Source organism: Lagopus muta, chromosome 10, assembly GCF_023343835.1.
Source record: "Lagopus muta isolate bLagMut1 chromosome 10, bLagMut1 primary, whole genome shotgun sequence".
Lineage (NCBI taxonomy): Eukaryota > Metazoa > Chordata > Aves > Galliformes > Phasianidae > Lagopus > Lagopus muta.
The window spans coordinates 14,051,120-14,072,240 of NC_064442.1; the positions used below are offsets into that span (position 1 = coordinate 14,051,120).

The window sequence follows — 21,121 nt, forward strand, 5'->3', positions numbered from 1 at the left end:
TCAGATGTAGCTTAAAACCAGTACTTACTCATGTAGCTTCAGACACAGTAGTGATGCAAGTCACAACAAAATCCACTCTCACCTTTCACTTCTCTTTTCTGACCACAACAACTGCTGAGCCTCTTCCAGTTTCTCAAACTAAACTACAGTGCAGAACCCTCAGCCATCCGCACACCATGCCTCAGGAACTTTTGTGTCCCTCCTCACCCATGCAAACCTATTCAAGTGGCTGGGACTTTGCCTAAGTAAAGGAAGAGTAAAGAATTCTGAACAGAGCCCTTATTGTGTCAGGTAAAAAGAAATCAAAAGGTCATCTCTTGGCAGTAGAGCCTGAACTTATTTGTGCTTAAGGGCAGGTTAATATAGTGCACTGACCTTCACCTGACATCACTTGAAGCTACAGGAAAACGTACCCAAGTGCCTAGAAGCTGAAAAATAAAGATTCAAAATGTGAGTGAGAGACTTTTTGGCATTTCAAGAAAATGTGTACAGCCGATTGCAAACTGCTGGGAGAGAAAACAGAGTCAGAGTAACTCCTTAAGCACTGTGAGCTGCAGTTAATGCTTTAAATATTCCCTACGCCACAGGCAGACAATGCAAGATCAGTGGGGATCTCTTTAAAAAAAAGTGCCTGTTTTTTATTTTCTTTAAATTAGCAGTTGGAGTTCATTGCTGTTTAGCATACTGCTTACTGTCAGTAAAAGGGACCTGAGGTCTAATTGAGTATCCACTGCTGGAGACAGGGAGAAGACATGCTGAAAGGAATGCAGCTCAAACGTCAGTTCTCTTTGGACACTGACTGACACCGGGGCTCCTGAGTAAGCCTAAGATTTGCGTGGTTTGAATAAATGGGAATTCTGAAAAGCCCTTGTAACATAACTTTGGGAAACCAGCAAATCAAAGAGCAGAAACACACCAATCAACATCGCCTTTCTGAACCCTCAATTACCAGCAAGATACATTTGGAAACAGTTTTTCTCCCTCTTCCATTTCAAAGCAATAGAAAGAAATCACAACTTAATCACAAGCAGCATGGTTCAAGAGTCAGATCAATTTCTGTCAATTCTAGCAGTATTAGAGCAGCATTTTAATCCTTTCATGCTTCCATCATCCAAAACCACGCAGGGAATTTTTTTCTCATTTCAATCTATTGCTAATTATAATTATTTAATTTTCTACATGCTCCCAAATGGTGCCAGCAGTACTGGCAGTGCCTGAGGAATAAATCTGAAACCGATCCTGCAAAATTTTAAACTTCTTATGAGAAGCAGCCAAAGTTCTTCAAACTCATTAGTGCCAACGTGAGCAAAACCTTGAGCTGTAAGGAAAAGAAGTCTTTTTGATGCACTATCTACATGAACAAGTACAAACAATAGCTGAAGAAGTAAAGAATACAGGATATCACATTTTTAATGCCTGGTTATCACTATGAAAATCAAAACTGACACCCAGCCTTAACCCCCATGTTTCAACACACAAGCAGTAATTCCTGGGCTGCCAAAGCTGAACAATACTAACAGTTAATGGTTAACACATTCTGTTCTTTTAAATCCTTATTCTTATGCTGTTCGAGTTCAGCAAACTCAACATGATGCCCTGAAGATCTGCAAGGTTTGTCTGCTGTTCCACATCCACTTCCCCAGTGAATGTAACTTCACAGAACTACTGGAACACAAGACAGAGCCTTCGCTGCTGCCAGATTAAGTTATTGCATCCATTCTGAGTAATTCATCACTCTTTTGGGCAGCTTGTGTCATGGGATGTCATTTTGCTGCAATTAAGCAGGGTGGGATTGGACGGGCTCTTGCTTCCCTTTGCCAATCTGATAAGCAAAATCATTCTTCTTTTTACTTTTGTAGAAATGACATTTCAGATAGAAATAACCAAACAAAAATACAAGTATAACATAAAACCAACCACTATCAGCACGACTTTACCAAAGCAGGATGAGAGCAATCACTGTAACCGTGGAAAAAAATCCAGGACCAAGTGTGAAAAAATCTGAAAACTTTCCAAGCCAACATTTACTCTCAGATTGTTGTCAACAGTTTGCTGAGTTTGCCATCTAGAGCTGGAGTTCTCCTTCCATGCACTTTTGGCCAGCTAATCCAAACGGAGTCACCGGGGAATCCGCCTGATGCAGGATTACAGATTTTAGTCATACCATACTTGAGTATCTAAGTGACGTCTGTCTCCTGGAGGAGTAGGATTCTTGCACAGATCCAAGTGCTGACCCAGCAAGGCCGGGCACAGCAGATGTTTCTGATGAAGAAGAGCTTTCAAAAGAGGGTTTCTTTATCCACTCTCTTCCCAAAACAAGAACAGAGATAACACAGAGCAGGGCAGATATCGCATCCCTTTATGAAGGCAACTGGCAGGAAAACACACTACTTCTGTGCAGGGCTACAAACCACGTCCTCCAGGCTCACAGCAAGCATTGAGCTCCAGGCAGTTCACTGTTCCTTTGTCACACCAGGCCACGCAGTCATACAGGACAGGTCTTTTGGGCAAGCAAGGCCCAAGGCATCATCTTAGCCAGCAGCAGCCTTGCTTCCACATGGGTACAGGCAATTTCAGTGAGATTCAAGTCGCCCCAAGGTTTCTCTGCTGCTGAACTTCACTTCTGGACAGTACAACCCCCTGAGACAGAGTAGGAAAGCTGAAAATCCCATAATACAACAGCTATCCCTTCAATTTAATACAAAGGGAGGGCTATTTTCTTACTTAATATTTGAAGAAGGCTGGGTTTAGGGAAAAAAATATTAACTAAGAAAAGTTAAATCAACAAGAATGCCATTAAAAATACCATAACTTTCTAAAGGAGTGCGTTTCTCTCCATATTGAATCATATAAAGCTGCCTACTATAAGTTTACAGCAGTCTTAAAAGAAATGGAAACAGGCCACAGAAATAGCAAACAACTCTTTTGCTGATTCTCTGTAAAGGACTGAATTGTATCTACCAAGCTCTGTATTTAAACATGACTTTTTTGGTACCCAGGAAGACTGCCAAGGCCCCACTTCCAGGAACTGACAATGTGACAAGCACTGCTCCCTTAAAAGAGCAAGGCACCAGCTCCTGGACTGCCAAAGAGAAGACTGCAAATGCAAACTCTAAAGAGATCAGAAAACATCAATCCAGACACATCGGTTTTAGAATTTCCTTATTTGTAAAGCCAGACTTGGACTGGGGCAAATCTACCTTTATCTTCCTAAATGCAGATTGCACTGCACACCAATAAGCTGCTGGCTTCTGGAACAACAGTTGTAGCTTCTGGGGCTCTGCTAATGTCACCACCTGTTCAGCAAAAATTTATTCTCGGAGTTCTGAAGTAATTTCTTCCTCTAAACCTGATGAGGACATCAGATATATCTGTGCTGATAAAGCCTTGCTCCTGCTCCTTTTTTAGACCGGTTATAACCTGCCAACTTCATTCAGTGGTCCTCAGAATTCACAGCTATTATATTGCAGGGCATTCTCTGTTCCCAAAGAAATTCATTTTTATTTCTGTTTCACAAACTGATGTCCTCAAGTGATAAGGAAAAACGTTTGAGGAAAGGAAAGACCTAAACACTGGGCAGGGCCAACCTCCAGTTACATCAACACTTGAACAATGTCATGTTTAGCATCAATCGACTCATGCAAGTTGGGAATATGAGCCAAAGCCCAAGCAGACAGTTGCATCCATACATTCTGTCAATTCCTTTCCACCAGCTACAGTGATAATCAGAGAATGAGCTTTTACCACAGTTCAGACACAGTATTACACCCACTGAAGAAATAATTAGCACCACTTGCTTGTAGGACCAGGAGACACACAGAATGAGTTCCTTACATGTGAACGCATGCGTATCAACAAATGGGCTTTAAACCAATACTGAAACGGTGCTTTAAAGTGCCAGTAAGATGACATAGCCCAAAACAGTGGTTGTTCCTTCAATGGCAAGAGCACACCACATGGGAACGCCTTGATCCAAAAGTCTCTGAAGTCACTGATAACATTTTCCTTGACTTTACTAGCCCTTAGGATCAGGGCTTTCAAGCAAACAGATGGCCACTCTTAACCTTACTAAGAAAAGAATCCATAGGACCAATGGAAAAAAGTCCTTTTTTAAAACTAATTTTTCCATATATGGAGTATGGAATCTTCCTGTGAGGGGAAATTCCAAAACCAGGACCAAAATAAATACTGAAGTGGGATGCCAAGAAGTAGCAGCACAGGACTGATGTGAAATAGCCAACAAGCAAGTCCTCCAGCTGCAATTGGAAGAAACACAGCAATAAACCTCAGAGGCACATGCTACACCATTTGTTTTCGTTCCTTTGCAATAGATGTTTTTATTCCAGTGCCTTTTTTTGTTTTTATTTGTTTTTAAAGAACTTAAAGTAATGTGTATGCACGTTTTATCTTCAGGAAACTTAACAACGGTAAATGTCCTGTGATCGTATCTTCTTCAGAGATAAAGGAAAAGGAGAAAGACACCAGTGAGACTGATCAGCAGGTCAATGGTACTGCTGAAAAGAAAGACCCGCATTCCAGCAACTCACACACAGCACCTGGTCAGAGATAGAGATATTCTTCTTTCACAAGGACTATATTCAGATCCTATCAACACTGGAATTTTTCTAGTTCTTGCCAAGAAGCCCCAAAGTGAACACTTGGTACTACCACTTAGAAGCATGCAACGGATGTCCGTAGATGGTGCTGACAGCTCTGCTTGTTTAACAGTAACCAAAGTTACATGCACTGACCCATCTCTGGGAATGCCAGAACACTGCGGGAGAAGCTGCACAAATGAGATTATGTGACACGACACTCACAAGTCCCCAAGAGAAAACTGGGTGGGACAGAACATTCCATAAGGAGCTAATTGAGTTGTTTCAAATCACAGAATTTGTATCTGCTATTGCCAACTGGAACAAAGAACACAACAACAAAAATGAACCAACTCTGAAGCACACAGTGTCTGCAATGGTCTCTCTATACAGGGCAAGAGATGAGACTACAGTCAGTGCCCATCAGATCACTCTCCCAAGCATTCCTTTTCACTTGTATCTGCCTAACATCTCCCTAATTAATCTTATAAATTAAGTACATGCATTCTCCCTAAACATCTGATGTACATAAACAGAATTTTCCAGTGTAACATACTATCCTGAATGCAACTGAAGTTATTTACATGCTGATACACAATAAACAACTCTAAGATAATATAGATCAGCAATGCACAATTATGTCCACTGATCACATTGAAACCACTTAAACTCGTAACTGAATTAGCCTTGTAGTTACCTGATTCCTTCTCTGCACTGTATTAACATCAGGCTAAGCTGCTTTCTGAAAACAATTGAACTAATAACCGAGCTGTACACGTGCCTAGTTCAGAGAACAAGGCTCCTCACAGCATGTTCTCCAGTTAGGTCCCATGACCACGGGACATATCTTGCAACTAAAAGGTACAAAATGCTTTGCCTGTCTACAATGACAGTGTTAGCTGACAGCCAGAACACAAGCCAGCAGTGTGCCCAGGTGGCCAAGAGGGCCAATGGGCCAATGGCATCCTGGCTTGTATGGGAGACAGCGCAGCCAGCAGCAGCTGGAGGTGGTCGTCCCTCTGTATGCAGCTCTGGTGAGGCTGCATCTTGAATACTGTGCTCAGTATATATAGGGCCCCTCACTGCATGAAAGACATTGAGGCCCTGGAGCATGTCCAGAGAAGGGCAATGAAGCTGTGAGAGGTCTGGAGCACAAGCATTATGGGGAGCAGCTGAGAGAACTGAGATTGCTTATTCCGAAGGAGGCTCAGGGGAGGCCTTATCACTCTACAACTCCTGAAAGGAGGCTGAGGTGAGGTGGCAGTTGGCCTCTGCTCCCAGGTTACAGCAATAGAACGAGAGGTGATGGCCTTCAGTTGCACCAAGGGAGGTTCAGGTGGGATATTAGGAGTGGTGACGCACTGGCACAGGCTGCCCAGGGAGTCACCAACCCTAGAGGAGCTCAAGAAACATACAGATGTGGTACCAAGGGACATGAAGACTGGGCATGGTGGGGATGGGACTAGATGATCTTAGTGGTCCTTTCCTACCTTAATGATTCTATGAAAAAAATACAGTCTTCTAAAATTGAAGCCTGTTGTGATAAGACAACACAACAGAGGACAAAGTTAAATTTTTTATTCATTTCCTGAATTTTAAGTGTTTAACCATGAAACCTTAATGTTCTCTAGGAGAATAATTTTGCCTACAAACAGGAGGGAAGTCAACTCTTTGAAAAGTTAGATAACAGCATGACAAGGGTAAATGGTTTTAAGTTGAGGGAGGGAAGATTCAGGTTGGATGTCAGGGGGAAGTTCTTTACTCCAAGAGTGGTGAGGTGTTGGAACAGCTGCCCAGAGAGGCTGTGGATGCCCCATCGCTAGAGGTGTTCAAGGCCAGGTTGGATGGGGACCTGGGCAGCATGGTCTAGTATTAAATGGGGGGACCTTGGTGGCCCTGCTTGTGGCAGGGGGTTGGAGATTCATGATCCTTGAGGTCCCTTCCAGCCCAGGCCATTCTGTGATTCTATAATAACTGACAGCCCATAGGAATCTCTACGCTGACTGCTCTTAACTTCACACAGTAAAATAAGTTTTAAGGCACAGAAAAAAAGAAGTATCTGACATTTCTTCACCTCTGTTTTCAACAACCGTCTCTATCAATGCTCCAAATATCACGTCAGATTTAACATCACAGAGAACTGAGACTACTGCGTTGAAAAGCTTTTCTGCAGTCACTGTCCACACAGAATCACACACACAGGCCAGTGTTCAAGATGATTCAGTTCATTTTTGTTTAGTTTTCAGGCTTAGTTTCATGCATGTTTGCCCAGCGCAGTTACTCATTTTATTCTCCAGCAAGAGCAAAGTTTTTATACTGCAATCATAAAACTCATCACTGTGCACAAACAACCTAATTAATTTCCTGCAATTAAATCTGCTGGAGCTCTGAAAGAACCTGTTGTATGAAGTGTGAAAGGACAACAATCCCTCACCGTGTAACACTTCTTATTCCAAGTGCTCCTGAGAGCTATGAACCAGAATTGGCCCCTTTGATTCCAAAGGAACTATTCCAGATTAGAGCCACCATAAGCAAAACCAACCCTGCTTCTAAAACCAGACAAGCCATGTTCAGGGCACAGTTATAACAAATAACCTGTGTTTCTTACCTACACACACTTTGAAAGCCTCTACACGATAACTCAAAACAGCTGATCTCCTACTTTTAGCATTACTATGCATTCTCATCTTACAGCACTTTTCTTCTCATAAGACACTCTTCCTGGTCCACTGACATCCAATGTCTCATTGGAATCCTTGGGAGAGAGGCAATAGAAAAGAAACCACCAGGAATTACAGCTGTCTAATGAATTTTGGCAGTATCGTGTTTCATTTTAAACCCCCGATAATACTGACAGGGTGGAAGTCACATCAACCAATAGATCATTTCCAGTCTCACGCCAGAAAGAAGTCCAACTTGGAAAGCTGAGCTAGACAGACCATGCTGTCTGAGTGCACCAGCAGTCCCACAAACAGCACTAAGCTCAGATACATCTGGGCACTTTCAGGCCCCAGTCTCATCTCAGAGCAAGAAAGGAAGACAGCAGAGACACAGACAGCATTTTGATGGAATACTGCATATCCATTAGGAGCCCACTTCAACCATAGCATTATGCTCTAGTATTGAGCTCCTAACAGCTAGTTAATTAAATATAGTTTCTGATTTAAAAATAAATAAATCACATGGATTCATCAGTAGATGAGCACAGCGAGCTACAGATATTTCTATTGCCTTTCTTGGCTATTTACATAATTGAATCTTCTAGATTCTGTCATATCTGCTAGTGGAAACCTTTCCGCTGCCATGTAAACTGTGTTGAGATGAAGCCTGGAATCTAACTTAGTTCTGATGACCCTTGATAAATATATCATATTTACCATTTTTATATATATATATAAATAACAGAATGAAAACATACAGGAAGGTGTTGACACCAGTACTGGATGTGGGAAAATTCCCATAAGATAAATGACTGAAATGTGAAGAGTTCTTTACTCGAAAAAAAGGGAGCAATAAGGGAGAGAGATAACATAATGCAGCTCTGAAAATGGCACAAAGATGCTCTTATGATTCTATGACATAGCAAGTAGAGAATAATTCACCGTGCAAGGAATGGGCAGCATTGAGCAGTAGAATTAGAACCACAAAATCATTAAGGTTGGCAAAGAACACTCATAGCATCTAGTCCAACCGCCAGCCATCCCCACCGTGCCCACTGACCACGTTCCTCTGCCACATCTCCGTGGCTCTGGAGCACCTCCAGGGATGGTGACCAGAGCACCTCCCTGCACAGCCTGTGCCACTGCACCACCGCTCGTTTGAGAAGAAATGTTTCCTAATATTCCACCTGAACCTCACCTTGTGTAATTTAAGGCCATCACCTCTCATCCCATCACTGTTACCTGGGAGAAGAGGCTGACCCCACCTCACCACAACCTCCTTTCAGGAGCCGTAGAGAGCAACGAGCTTTCCCCCGAGCCTTCTCTTCTCCAGACTGAACAGTCCCAGCTCCCTCAGCCGCTCCCCATAACACTTGCGCTCCAGAGCCCCCACAGCTCCGCTGTCCTACTCTGGATACGTTCAGGGCCTCAATGTCCTTCTTGCGGCAAGGGGCTGAACACCGAACGCAAAATAACGAGCCGAAGGAGGCGGTTTCCACACAACGTTAACCTGCGGCCACGGCGCCGCCAAGTTTCCTGAATCGCGCGGACAGACCGCGAGGAAGCCCGCTCGCGGCGGCCCACGAAGCGCACAGGTGCGGGCACAGTGGCGAAGCGGCGCTCCCGGAGCCGCACGAGGGCCGCCCGGAGCCCCGCGGTCCCGCAGCCCGAGACCGCGTCCGTAACCTCAGAGCCGCTCGAGCCGGGCAGCGCCGACGAAGGCAGGAGCAGGAGAGCGCGAGGAGCGCCGCGGGACGGCCCGAGCACGTCAGGCTCAGCGCACCGCTCAGATGTGCCAGAGGACCTGGCCTGAGGGGAGAAAAGCGGCGACGCACGTTTTTCAGAAGTAAAGTTACGTTCGTCTCGCACCTTCCCGCAGCAGCCCGGCCGGATTCGCTCGGGCTAAGCGCGGCACACCGCTCCGGGAGCTTCCCTGGATGCAGCCCCTGGAAACCGGCGGCAGCGAAATGGCTCCTGGCACGGAGCGGGGCGCAACAGGAGCCCGGCGCTCCGCGGCGGAGATGGGAGAGGTCTCTCACGTCCGGGCGGAGAGAAACTTCTCCGGGCTCCGTGAAGCCCGAGGAGCGCAGCCCCCGCCGGGCCCCGCAGCCCCGGCTACCGCCGCAGGCCGCCCCCCAGCCCCGGGCACCGCCCGCACGGCCCCGGCGCGGCCGCCCCCCCCGAGGCGCGGAGCTCCCCTCTCCCCCGCCCACCTGGCGCGGCCTCACCTCGCGGTCCGGTCCGGTCCCGTCCGGCCGCCCCGCGCCGAGGCGCTCTCGGTGCTGCGGGGGCGAGATGCGGGCACCCGCGCGGCCCCGCGCATGGGAGGCGGCGCCCCTCCGCCGGGAGTGCCGGAGCGCGGCTGCAGCGCCCCGCAGGACCCGAGGCGGCTTCCCGGCGGCCGCACGACAGCCTCCGCCGCGCCGCCTCTCCCCTGGCTCCGGCCGCGCCTCGCGCCAACGGCGTGGCTCGGCCCGCGCCTGCTGCCACCTGGCGGCCGCGCCGCCCTCCGCCGCCCACGGGGCCGCCGGGGCGCGACCGGGCGAGGTGCGTGGCCGCCCCGACCCGCCCTGGGGCGGCCCCCGGCAGCGCCGAGCGCCGGCGGAGCGGGAGGGGGGGGAAGCTCGCCGTAGCCCGAGGGGGGGCGGGGAACGGCACCTTCCGACGGCGCCGGGGCGCGGACGTGCCGGGGGGGAGGCGGGCCATGGCCGGGGGGCGGTGGAGCCCCTGGACGCCGGGGCCGCTTCTGCTCCCGCCGCCGCGGGCACCTGCCGCACGCGGTACCGCTGGGCTGGCAGCGGCAGTCCGGGCCCGAGGAGGTTCCCCGCAGCGCGGTGCTGACGCTGAGGCTCCCGCCAGTGTTTGTCTAAAAGTCTGAGATTTGGAACTGAGGCGGCAGCCAGCGTCATCCTCGCACTGCAAAAAGCAAAGCCCTTAGAAGCGCACACGAGAAGGATCTATTCTGCTAATTTCTGAGTTTGCAAGTGAAAACAAATGCGTATTTGTCCCTCTGTTCCTGCTTTGTAATAAGTGTATGGACATAACAACCCTCAGGGTGCTGTTATGGAATGATACAATGAGTATCCAGCACGAGCTCTGAACCTCCGAACCAGACCGGTACTGGCAATAGCTCATTGCTACGTTTTATGCCTTTTTACTAGGCATATATATTATTCTTGCGGGAACGGACCCAACCACCTGACCCAATTGCTTTAAAACATAGCAAAATACGTTGTTTTTTTCTTGGCAACATTTTGGACTTAATTATACCTGAACGCAGCCCAACCACTGAAAGATGAAGTGCTGACTGCTGTTCCCTGCACACAGACACGCAGTTACTCGATTTCCAAGCCCACGTGCAGCAACAGGCACTATGTGAGAGATCTACTGCGGACAGCCTCCTTTCCCTGCATGCTCAGCAGGCGCTCGCTACAGCAAGGCTTCCCCGGCAGTTTCAGATGCTTTGTGGCTGTAAACAGACAGCTGTAGGCAGCTGTGTGCTAAAGCTTTGCAGGGCTTTCCCACGGGCAAAGAAAGGCGGCATTGTGATGCTGAGATAGAGGCACTTAGGTACCTTGGGACAGAGGTCTCACCTGGAGCAGGTAAATGGGTTTGGACTGCGCGATTCAATCTAGAGAGCATTCCTCCAGTCCCCCGGAGCAGCACCATGCAGGCTAGTAGGAGGCCCATACCTGTTTTTAGGGGGGGGCTGGAGCCTGTCTGGTGGCTGCAGGAAGCGGATGCTGCACGGCTCTGCCCATGGCAGAATGCAGTGCATCAATCACTGCTACCTGCTAAGCCAGGCAGTGTGTGAGCAGGAGCAATTCTGGCAGATTACAGTACTTCAGTTCTGATCTTTACCAGATTAGATGTTCTGCTTCATCTGCTCCACCTATTACACAGCTGCGGTTTGTTCTGGGAGAGACAATTGCGGCCAGGAGTTTCTTTTCAAGAGCAAAGCCTTAAGTGCTTAGGTATTAATAAATGAACTAATTCACACATGGACGGATTGCTCTGCTTGAGAGTTCCTAACTCATGGTATCGGGGGAAGTTTGCTTAATCCATACCGGTGAGAAATCAGCTAGCTTATTTCAGTAGCCCTCAAGGGTGGTGGATTCGTTTCTGCACTGAAGGAAGCTGAGCAGAGTGAGCCCACACACTGGCAGCCCCAGAGGCCTGTTCGGCTGGAGCTAACAGCATTCAGGAGAGCTGAAGCCTGACATTCAGAATCCTTGTACATGAAAGCACAGAGCACGAGGAGCCCTTCCGAAACTCCAAGGAACATGCACTCGTCACCTTCCTCCTTCATGCTGCCGTTACTCTCATTTCTCTAGTATCTCTTGTTTTCTGTTTGGCTTTCAGAATGACTGCTCCCTCCCAGGGGCTAATGCAGAGCATTATCTCTTCCCCCCGCTTCCTCCCTTTGCCAGTGAACAGCTCAGAGGCACACACTAATGCTTTCTCAGCAATGTAGGAGGAAGTTCTTGGGCTGCTGCGGAGGAGAGGAGCAGATCTTCCCACACAGATCTGTGCATTGGAGAGCTGACACCAAATTTGTTCTGAACAATTGCAGAGTGAGGAGTCCCCTTCTCATTATACTGCAGTGTTATCTGAAGTCTTTCATACTCTACATAATAAATGTGGCTATGTACAAAAAATAAAAGAACAATGTATTCAGTCTATGTCCCTGTCTTAGAGATGGACATGAAGTGGGTGGCAACATCATTACTCCTAACAGAGAGCAAAACACGAATGCTTAGAAGAAAACAGCACTCACATAGAGTTTAAATTGTAATTTCTGAAGGAAATGCTTTCTTAAAGCTTTCACTTGTTACCACAAGATGTACTAGAAAGTATTGTGCTTGAGGAAGATACAGGAGAAATCCAAACCACTGAGCAAAGAAAGGTGTGGGTGAAGACATGGATCACCCTATCTGCTCATTTGTTCAGTTTGTGGTTGAGCCACATCTCATCTCCCAGTGAGTAGATAAGGACAGCCACCAGCTCCACTTACCCAGCAAGCTGCAAAGGTCTGGGATGCAATGAGTATCAGGGTATTTTCACTCTAAAGCTGGAGAACTTCACTGCCTACGAGTCAGTTTCTTGGCCAGTAGCATCTGAAAGAATAGCAGTCTCTCTCAGTTGGTTTCACTAAAATTCTTTGGGTTACAGAAGCCTGGGAACAAGACAGCAGTTCTACTCTGAACGTTCAGACTCGATTACAGCATGAAACGATAGGACTGGCAAACAGACAATAGAGTAGAACAAGGTTCTCTGCCCAGTGGGACTGAGCTGCCCTAATGAGCTACCTCATTAGTCATGAAGATGAATCTCACACCACTGGTGAGAACCGGTGTGCAGAAAGTTCCCCCACTTGGATGAGGAAGGAGGGAATCTGAGAAAGGAGATCAGACTGTAGTAGAGCAGGAAGCTAGAATTTCCCTCTCTTTAATTATCACTTGTTTCAGTACTTCTCTGTGAGCCAGTAATCGTTGCAAGGAGATCTTTCTGCTTCATTTCCTCCTCTTTGCCAGAGCAGGTGTCAAACATGGCATAGAGTTAGGAATCTGCTGCCCAGTGTATGGGAGACAATGTCAGATTTTCAACGGGTCTGGCACGGGTCAGTGGCACAGTGAAGGCACAGAATGTACCTGTTCTAGTGAGATCAGGGTGTGGGATGGGACATGACACCACAGATAGGAAAGGAAAAAAACCAAACAAGAAGAAATAATGCTTGTAATAAAAGAACACATGGAGAAAACAGTTACCTGGTGGTCTAGGAGAAAGGCAGTGAGTTTTACAAGTTTTCTCTTCAGTCTTAGATCAAAGTCCCTTTAAATAGCAGAATTTAATACGTGATGCTAAAGGAAAAAAAACAGTAACTCAGTTATTTGCTACGCTGAGCAGCAGCAATAATTTTGCAATTCACACCCAGAAGCTGTGTTCAGAAAAGCTTCTATTTGTGCCCATCTGTGTCCTCCATAGCACTAGGTCAGTCCTGAGAGCACTGGAGACAGACAAAAGTTGAAAAGCTTTTCAATTAGTGTGTCATATTACAGAAATGGGAGAACATGCTCGTTTGACACTTTACTGTTGAGGGGACACCAGGAACCTGCACTCACTGGGCAGAGGTAGCACCAACTCCTCAAGAAAGCTCCACAGGAGCACAGCAGAGCAAGCTGACTTTCTTGACTAACAGAAAGGACTTCCTGCTTCCTGCCCAGCACCAGGTGCCTCCCTGCAGTCACTCTGGAGGGCTTCTCCACATTGTGGATAAGCACCGGCCACGTGTGGCAACATACAGGTGCACAGAACACAACCTCTGTTTTTACTGCTGGGCTACACATAAATGCCCCAATACAGCTCTCTTTAGGTGGACTTACTATTTTTTTCTTAATCACTGCCTTTAGCTAACGACCATCTTTGTTCCCTTTGAGCTAATACTACAATGAGCATCTCAGATATGTATCTGCACATTTCCCATGCAAAGTGTCCCTTTTAAAACAATTTATTCATAGGAGGAAACGCAATCAGAATATACAGGTCTGGTGAAGCAACAACATCCTTTTAGAAAACAAGAGAATTGTACAATTGAATGGCTGTTCTTGTTGGTATTTATTTTCTTTACTGTGCAAGAGCAAGACCACAGACCTACAGCACACATGGCTTTGTGTGCGCTGTGTTTTCTGGCTTACATTTATTTTCTTTTGTTGTTTCTCAGCCATACAATTTAAACCTTTCTTCTGCTGTATTTCTAACTACAGCACATTCTAATATTTACAAATGGAGAGTGACTTGGCACAATTTTGGCTGTAGCCTCTGTGCCATCAGGCAGCATTCTCCAGCTGAGCCTATCTGCTTTGAGAGCTAGGAAATCTGTACTGCTTTTAAAACCTAACCACCACTGAGAATAGCTATGCAAAGCCATGGGGCTACAGACATAACTGGAGATCTGGACCACAGTGCTGGAGCTGGGTGAGAAATCCATTCACAACCAACTGGGCATCCTGTAGTAAGGGAAGAAAAAGGGCTCTGTTCAGAAACAAAGCAGCCAGCAAGCAAGCCACTGTGATGGTAGCAGTGCCCACAGGCCCAAGTCTGACAGTGGCAAGTGGAAGTTGTTAGAATTCAGCTCTTGGGCCATAGAAATAATCATGGACTTTGGCATCTTTCATGTTAGAAACTACAGATGACCACTCACCACCAGCCTATGTCTAAGATATGTCAGCTCCTCTGTATGCAAAGAGAGAGTTATGAAGATCTCAGAATAAGATTCAGACCATCCTCTCTGATCAGTGAAAAGCAGAGATCAATTAAATGCTGAGTAGAAAAATGGTTGTCAACCCCCAGCTCACTCAAGACGCTCCTAAATCAGGGATCTATTGGAGGGAAATTATAAATACATGTGCTTGCATTACAACCATGTAGAAATGCTCACCACAGCAGGCATCGCATGGCTAGAGGCTTCTGGCAAAGCTCTGTGGCCATGATAACCAGCTCAGAAAGTGCCGTGGAGGTGAAACAGGCAGAACCCAGCCCTGGCTCTTGCTCTGCTCCTCCTCACTTATCACAGACTTCCACACTCCTCTCTGCATTGGAGCTCTGCAACTGAACCTTCTGGTTTGTGGGAGCATCACGATGACACTGAGAAAACTGCTCTCCAGCATGAGCTTTGACCTGTCTGGGCAGTGAGTGTGAGACACACGGTCTGGACAAGTCTCTGGCACATGAGCTGCCTTTGTGAAGTTATTTGCTGATTCAGAGGTGTGAAAACTCTAAAAAACGCAGTGGAAGCAATGGCACTGCTTGTGGTACTGAAACAGCATGGGCTCCTCCCGGGCCGTTACGACTCCATAAATATTGACTTTGGCAAAAGCTTCTGACAAAACCATGGGTTTTCTTTTTTTCTGTTTCCTCCCATGTGGGTTCCCTGAGCTAATTTGCTTAAGGCAACATACATGACACAAGAATAAGCCCTTTGAATAGTGATGCAAGTGCTTGGTCATGAAATGAAAAAGGCCTGCATTTGGACTGATAGTGGGGAGTTCATGCTGCTTGCTTGATTTACTCTGGATTCTTTGTCACCTCAGTGCTGTTCTTGCCAATACACGTCAGAGGACTATTGATTTTGAGCCAAAATACTGTTTTAGAGTTTTCATTTTTTACACTTATCAATTTGTGGGTTTTTTCCCTCTCCATATAGGCAGTGCACTTCTACCCATAAGTCACCTTCAATACATCTTCTGGGCCTGCGTCTTTTCTCATTTGCAGCAGCATGAAATCTACAGCAATATAATTTATTCAACTAAATTATTCCTATGCAGTTGATTAACAGTGGTGTACTCTAGAAAAGTACTACTTTTCTCTCTATGGCTTGAATATAATTGTCTCAGAGTGCTAGCACACAAGTTCACAGCCATGACAACTATCACCCAATCAACGGCAATACCCAATTCACCCAGCGTATGCACAGGAAAGCTGTGATCCAGTGCAAAAGAAATAGGAGGCTGCAGGTGAAGACAAGTGTGCTGAAGAACTGACTGTTTCCCTGCCTTGGAAGGAAAGTCAGATGCTTTTTCACCTGGCAAAACACTTCAGAATACACACAGTGTTAAACGTATTTATGCGTTTTGCTGAATTAGGCCCAAAATTCTTTTCTCTTATTCCCAACAGAACAGGGTTTAACCCAGAGGAGATGAAGGCAGACAACAACTGCATCTGAGAAGTCAGGAGATGAAATGTGAAATAAGGCACGTAGCTGTGCACTCCCTTGGCAAGGGTGTAAGCAGCTTGGTATACTCCAGCGGTATTTCCAGGAATGCAGGAATCAAATATTTATTACTCAATTTGCACTCATAATTTCTTGCCCCTGCGTCTCAGTGCACACCACTGAACCTGTACCAGACACACACATGCAGTCCAACCAAACTTTCATTTCCATTTTGAAACAGAGGCTGTTTCCAGACAGTTTTTATCTCCAACATTACCCACTTTTCTGATTTACTGACTCTTGGTAGAACTTAAAATTATCTGAAAACAACTGCCACTAAGTAAAGATTTAGTACCCATACCCAAACACACACTGGATGTCTGACCTGGAGACCAATAGCCAGAGATGCAGGCTGTGTGATAAGGCTCTGATGAGATTCTCAAATTCAAGTCACTGGTAAGAGCGCTCCCGTCACCATTTTTTGTCACGCTATCTGCTGACAACTTGACGTTAAATAGTTTAACACTTATACCAGCAACTCAATCAGGATATTAATTTGAAGCAGAAGAGAATTGTTTACAAAAGATAAATAAAAGGCTTATGGGTGATGTAAGTGCTGAACTATGGGCTTGCTTCCCTATGCAGTGGACATGCCTAGATGTTTTTCCTCTGATTCATGAAAACAGTTGGATCGTAAGCAACCTGCGTACTGATCTGCAGGCAAATCTTAAAACATTGGTCGGTCCCCAAAACACTTTCAGCACACAAGGAACAGCATGAAACAAAACAGTGTTGTTGCCCCCTCCCCTGTACCTCTTAAGCGTTAATAAGTCTGCATCATCTTTCACTCTCACTGGAGGGTGTGAACCCTGGTACAGTCATGCTTTCCATTCTATGCTGAGAAGAATAAAAGTACATTTGAACACTGTGTACTGTCTGAATTATTAGGTTATTAAAGAGAGAAAGAGACACGGCAGTGGAAAAAGGATGTGTGTTCAACTTCACATTCTAAAAAGAAAGGTTTTTAAGGATGAGGCATATGTCTATAGCAGCAGTTCAGGAAGGATACACACAAGTCATCTTTTTACATAAATGGTCACGGCCAGGACTAACCAGATGCTTTGTAACACACTTCTATTCTGAAAAGTTGTATTTACAGCCAAAAACCTTTGAGCTTAATGTGAATAAGATCTTACACTATCCTTTTTAGAAAAAGGGAGTAGTTTTGAGCCCAGATATCAAGACATTCCACATAACTCATGAACACTATTCCCTCACCCACCCCTGGATAAAGATTCTCAAACCAGAGATTGCTACATTTGTTCTTGGAAATTCTACCAGCACAGTAACTAGGAGTCCTAACACACATGAATACGTTTTCTGTGCCAGAGATTCAGACCATACTTCCAGCATTTTATATCAGGAACGTATAATCTTTAACTGCCTAACATGCAACGATCCAATGGAGTCCGACTAAGCACAAGTGACAAACACTTTTTGTACAAAACAGATTTCCTTTTTATTTCAGCTGGGGCTCTTAAGAAAGGTTAGGCTGTATTGAGTTGTTAAAATCCTGCCTTTTTTCTTTATTCAGCTTTACACAGAGCTGCAAAGTAGGCTGTCAGAAAGAAGACTGTACTGTCTTCTTACGAATACCTCACACAAACACCACATTACATAGCAGGAAGAATCTTTTCCCTGGGATGACATGGAACAGCTGAGGTGCCCTGGCAATGTCGGGTGGCACAGTCCCTCCACACCTACTACTTTTTCATCTTGTTGTGTAGAGCCTTGTGTAACTCCAACCTGCCCTCTGCCCACATACAGGACATGGACGAGATGAGGACACAAAACTTACCCTAAATGCAGAGTCCAGTCCAGAGTTGGACTTCATGTGGCTCAGGGTTGAGCCCTGCCAGTGAACCCTCCAACATGCACTTGTGTAGCAGCTGGACAAATACCTCTTCTCTCCCTGCCCTCTAAGAAATGGACAATCTGACCTCATAATAGCTGTTGTTTCTAAAACTTGAACCCAATTTATCTGCTACAGTAAAATAAGGAGAGAAACTAAGAGGATGGGGAGGAGAAAGAAACCATCTTGTTTCAAGAATAACATGGGGATAAATTAGTCAGCTAGAACTCATCTCCTGCCTTTCTTTGTACATAAGGTAAACAGAATTCAGTTCACATCAAGTAGGTGGTCTGTGAGCACAAAGCACATTAAACCATGGATGTGAACAGGCAAGCAAACTGGAGAAGATCAGGAGGGCTGTGTCACCTCATTGCAGGCATGCTGCTAGCCTAGTAGGTATTACATACTATAGAATGAAACCCCCAAACTCTGCTTCACTGATGTGCCTTCCCATAGAAACCTAATCTTTGCAACACCAACATCTGCTTAGCAGAAGGACAAGTACACAAGTATGTATAAACGAGTATATACACAGAATATCAGATCAGATAGTCTCAACTTGTAAAGAAGTAAACGTAAGTAGTTAAACAAGTACTATTTTTAGAGATGTTTGGAGAGCGAGGGCAGTACTCTTCGCTATCTAAATATCTAAGTCTCAAATTCCTTAAAGTAGGCATTGCTTCTTTTTTTTTTTTTCCAGGAAAAATATCTCCTTATGCATTTCAGCTGTGCAGAGAAGAAAAGTAAAGAAGTTTGCATGTAGCTTTGAGCAGATGTGTTTATAGACACAGAAGAAGAATAGCATAACCTTAGAGCTCTGTAGCAATTTTTCTATTTGTAGTGTTTCTGGATATTAAGTTTACAGTCCCTGCAGTTTATTGCAGTTCTGTGGGGTTAATTAAAATCCTTCTGCAAAATCAGATAAACAAGAGGGATGGGGGAGGGAAAGTGTGCATTTTATGTACTCTCTATTCATCTCAAATGAAGTCTGTCCCATGTATACAATCAAACATCTGTGAAAAGTCTGCACTTCAGCCAGGGCAATTGCTCTTTGCATTCCAGATTTGGTAGCTGGTTTTCTTCCATTTGTTGCGTACGTTGCATGCACACATATGTGGTTTGGGCATGCTTTTCACAAATGAAAGATAAAAGTAAGATAGTTTACATGATATTTTGTTAATACAAAAGCCAAAAAGCCTTCAGTTCTTACTATATAGATAATAACTTAGAAACTTTTAGTTCAAGATTCTATAGGAATTTAGAAGTAACTATTGCAAGTCATATGTAAAGTTATATTAATATAAGGACTAGTATTTAAACCATATTTACTCTCCACATTTGTGTAGAATCTTCTATCACATGATCCAAAAGCAATTAAATCAATTAAGGAATACCATGTGGATTTGAACCAGCTGGGTCAGAGCCTTACACTGTGAGCAAGAAGCAGCTTACATTTCACTTCTCAGCAATCCTCCTTTTTAAGGAAAGATGGTCCCATGGTTTTCTAACAGCTCATATTCCTCCTGTCTCTAATGAAGACCAGTTTGTTTGAACCTGCCTGCTTCTCTGCGCATCTGTTCAGTAGACAGATGCAAAGAGCTACAAGGAATTCTACCTGTTCTGGTCTTACTAGTTAAATTCAAGTTGTGCCCATGGATGGCAAGGTTTCCACATCTACATTCAGTGCACATCACTGCACTGTGCTAAACAAGAACAGAGCAAAACATCTTCACTGGTGTGCAAGTCAGTTGTGCAGTTTAAAAAGTAGGTAGCGTGTGAAAGAATTATGGTAACATAAAAGTAGCTATTTTATAATGCATTTTGAATACTTCTACCTAGAATAAAATAGTTTTTTTCTTCTTATCAACACAAGGAGATAGTTTTTCTTTATCAAAAATAACCTTTAAAAATGTTTAAGTGTTCTGCAATAAGATGTGGCAATTCCCTTGATCCCACAGGAGACAACCACATTCTAAAACGACACCACAACTATTATGAGAATCTTCCCCTGTTAGCAATCTCTTTCCACAGTAGCACAAGTAACAGTTCAACTGTCCAGGATCTCAAATAATAAACAATAGTTTTGCTACTTACACAATTACCAAGTAAGTAGGCTGCAGCAAAATAGATTTTTTATGAGCTACTAAAATAGATCCAAGTGACTCAGTTATTGTTTTCAATATTATTGTGAATTTTACTTCCACTATTTCTTGAGCAATCACTGCATCTTTTGGAACATTTTGCAGCTCAGAGCCAGAGACAACACTGGATCAACTCTCCAAATTCTCTACAGCACCAAGGCACACGATCACCTGTACCATATGTAGTATTTTTCCATAGCTCAACGTTCACCTATTAAAAAAAAAAAAAAATGTAAAGTTACATTTATTTTTCTTCAACAAACATCCTTTGGAAGTTTAACATTTCCTACTAAAATTATGGAAGCAATTTCAGCTTTTGAGAGCTGCATCTTTCTCTATATTACACATACTGACTGCACAGCAAGTCAGAGCCCAAACACAGCTTGTCAATGCAAGTATCCAGAGCCAAATCATAATCTCCACTTCAAGGTGTGGAGCAGATGAAAGGATTAGAACATGTAGTATACTGTCAAGAAATCTGTCAGAGGGAGAGATAGATCTTCAATGTTAAGCAGAACTTCGCTCTGCTCCTCACGTTCCCAGAGCACTGCGCACTTGGGGATTCCAACGGCGAGGTGCAGTTGGCTGGGGTGGAAGTGTTGCTGGAGAACGCTGGCTCTGCACAGCCGACTTCCTTGACAGTCATAGAAACGGTCTGCAGGAGAAACCCAGAGTCAACCACAATGGTGCTTTTTTTTTTCCTCCTCACACAAACTTACAGCTCCATGGTATGTGCAAGGAAGAATATGAAGCTGTTCAGTTAGGGCACTATATTTTGGATGGGACAATCCCATGCATACTTTGACACCTAGAGAATTTCCTGAGAGATTATGAAACAATTAATTGGCCAGAGATCCACTCCTGGGCCCATTCTGTGGGAAGGCAAGCTTTTTTCCCCTCACCATGTCTGAATGGAGATGGATAGAAAAGCAGTTTTCTTCCTGCTAAGGGAAGGTTGATAGCTTTTGAGATAACGAGTTTTCCAAATAAGAGTTCTGTCCATGATGCATGTCTAATGTTGTTTCTGCTTATTGGTTTGACATCTTTCTTGTTTTATCACTTCCGTTCCACAATTTCCTATAGGAAGGAGTGAGATGGAAAAA

At 45.0% G+C, this 21,121-nt stretch overlaps 1 protein-coding gene across 7 annotated transcripts in view; it reads right to left on the reverse strand.

Annotated features, from left to right (window-relative positions):
* The window catches only part of THSD4 (thrombospondin type 1 domain containing 4), a 286,352-nt gene that overhangs the window by 244,492 nt on the left and 20,739 nt on the right, over positions 1 to 21,121 (reverse strand). Inside the window, exon 1 of one of the 7 annotated variants that reach the window (XM_048955749.1) lies at positions 9,484 to 9,638. The exons of 3 other annotated variants lie outside the window; for them this stretch is intronic. The gene's annotated coding sequence lies outside the window, so the exon portion shown is untranslated. Of the gene's footprint in view, positions 1 to 82; positions 102 to 9,124; positions 9,347 to 9,468; positions 9,639 to 21,121 lie in introns of those variants that run through there. 3 more of the 7 variants (XM_048955754.1, XM_048955752.1, XM_048955757.1) reach the window with 3 other exon arrangements.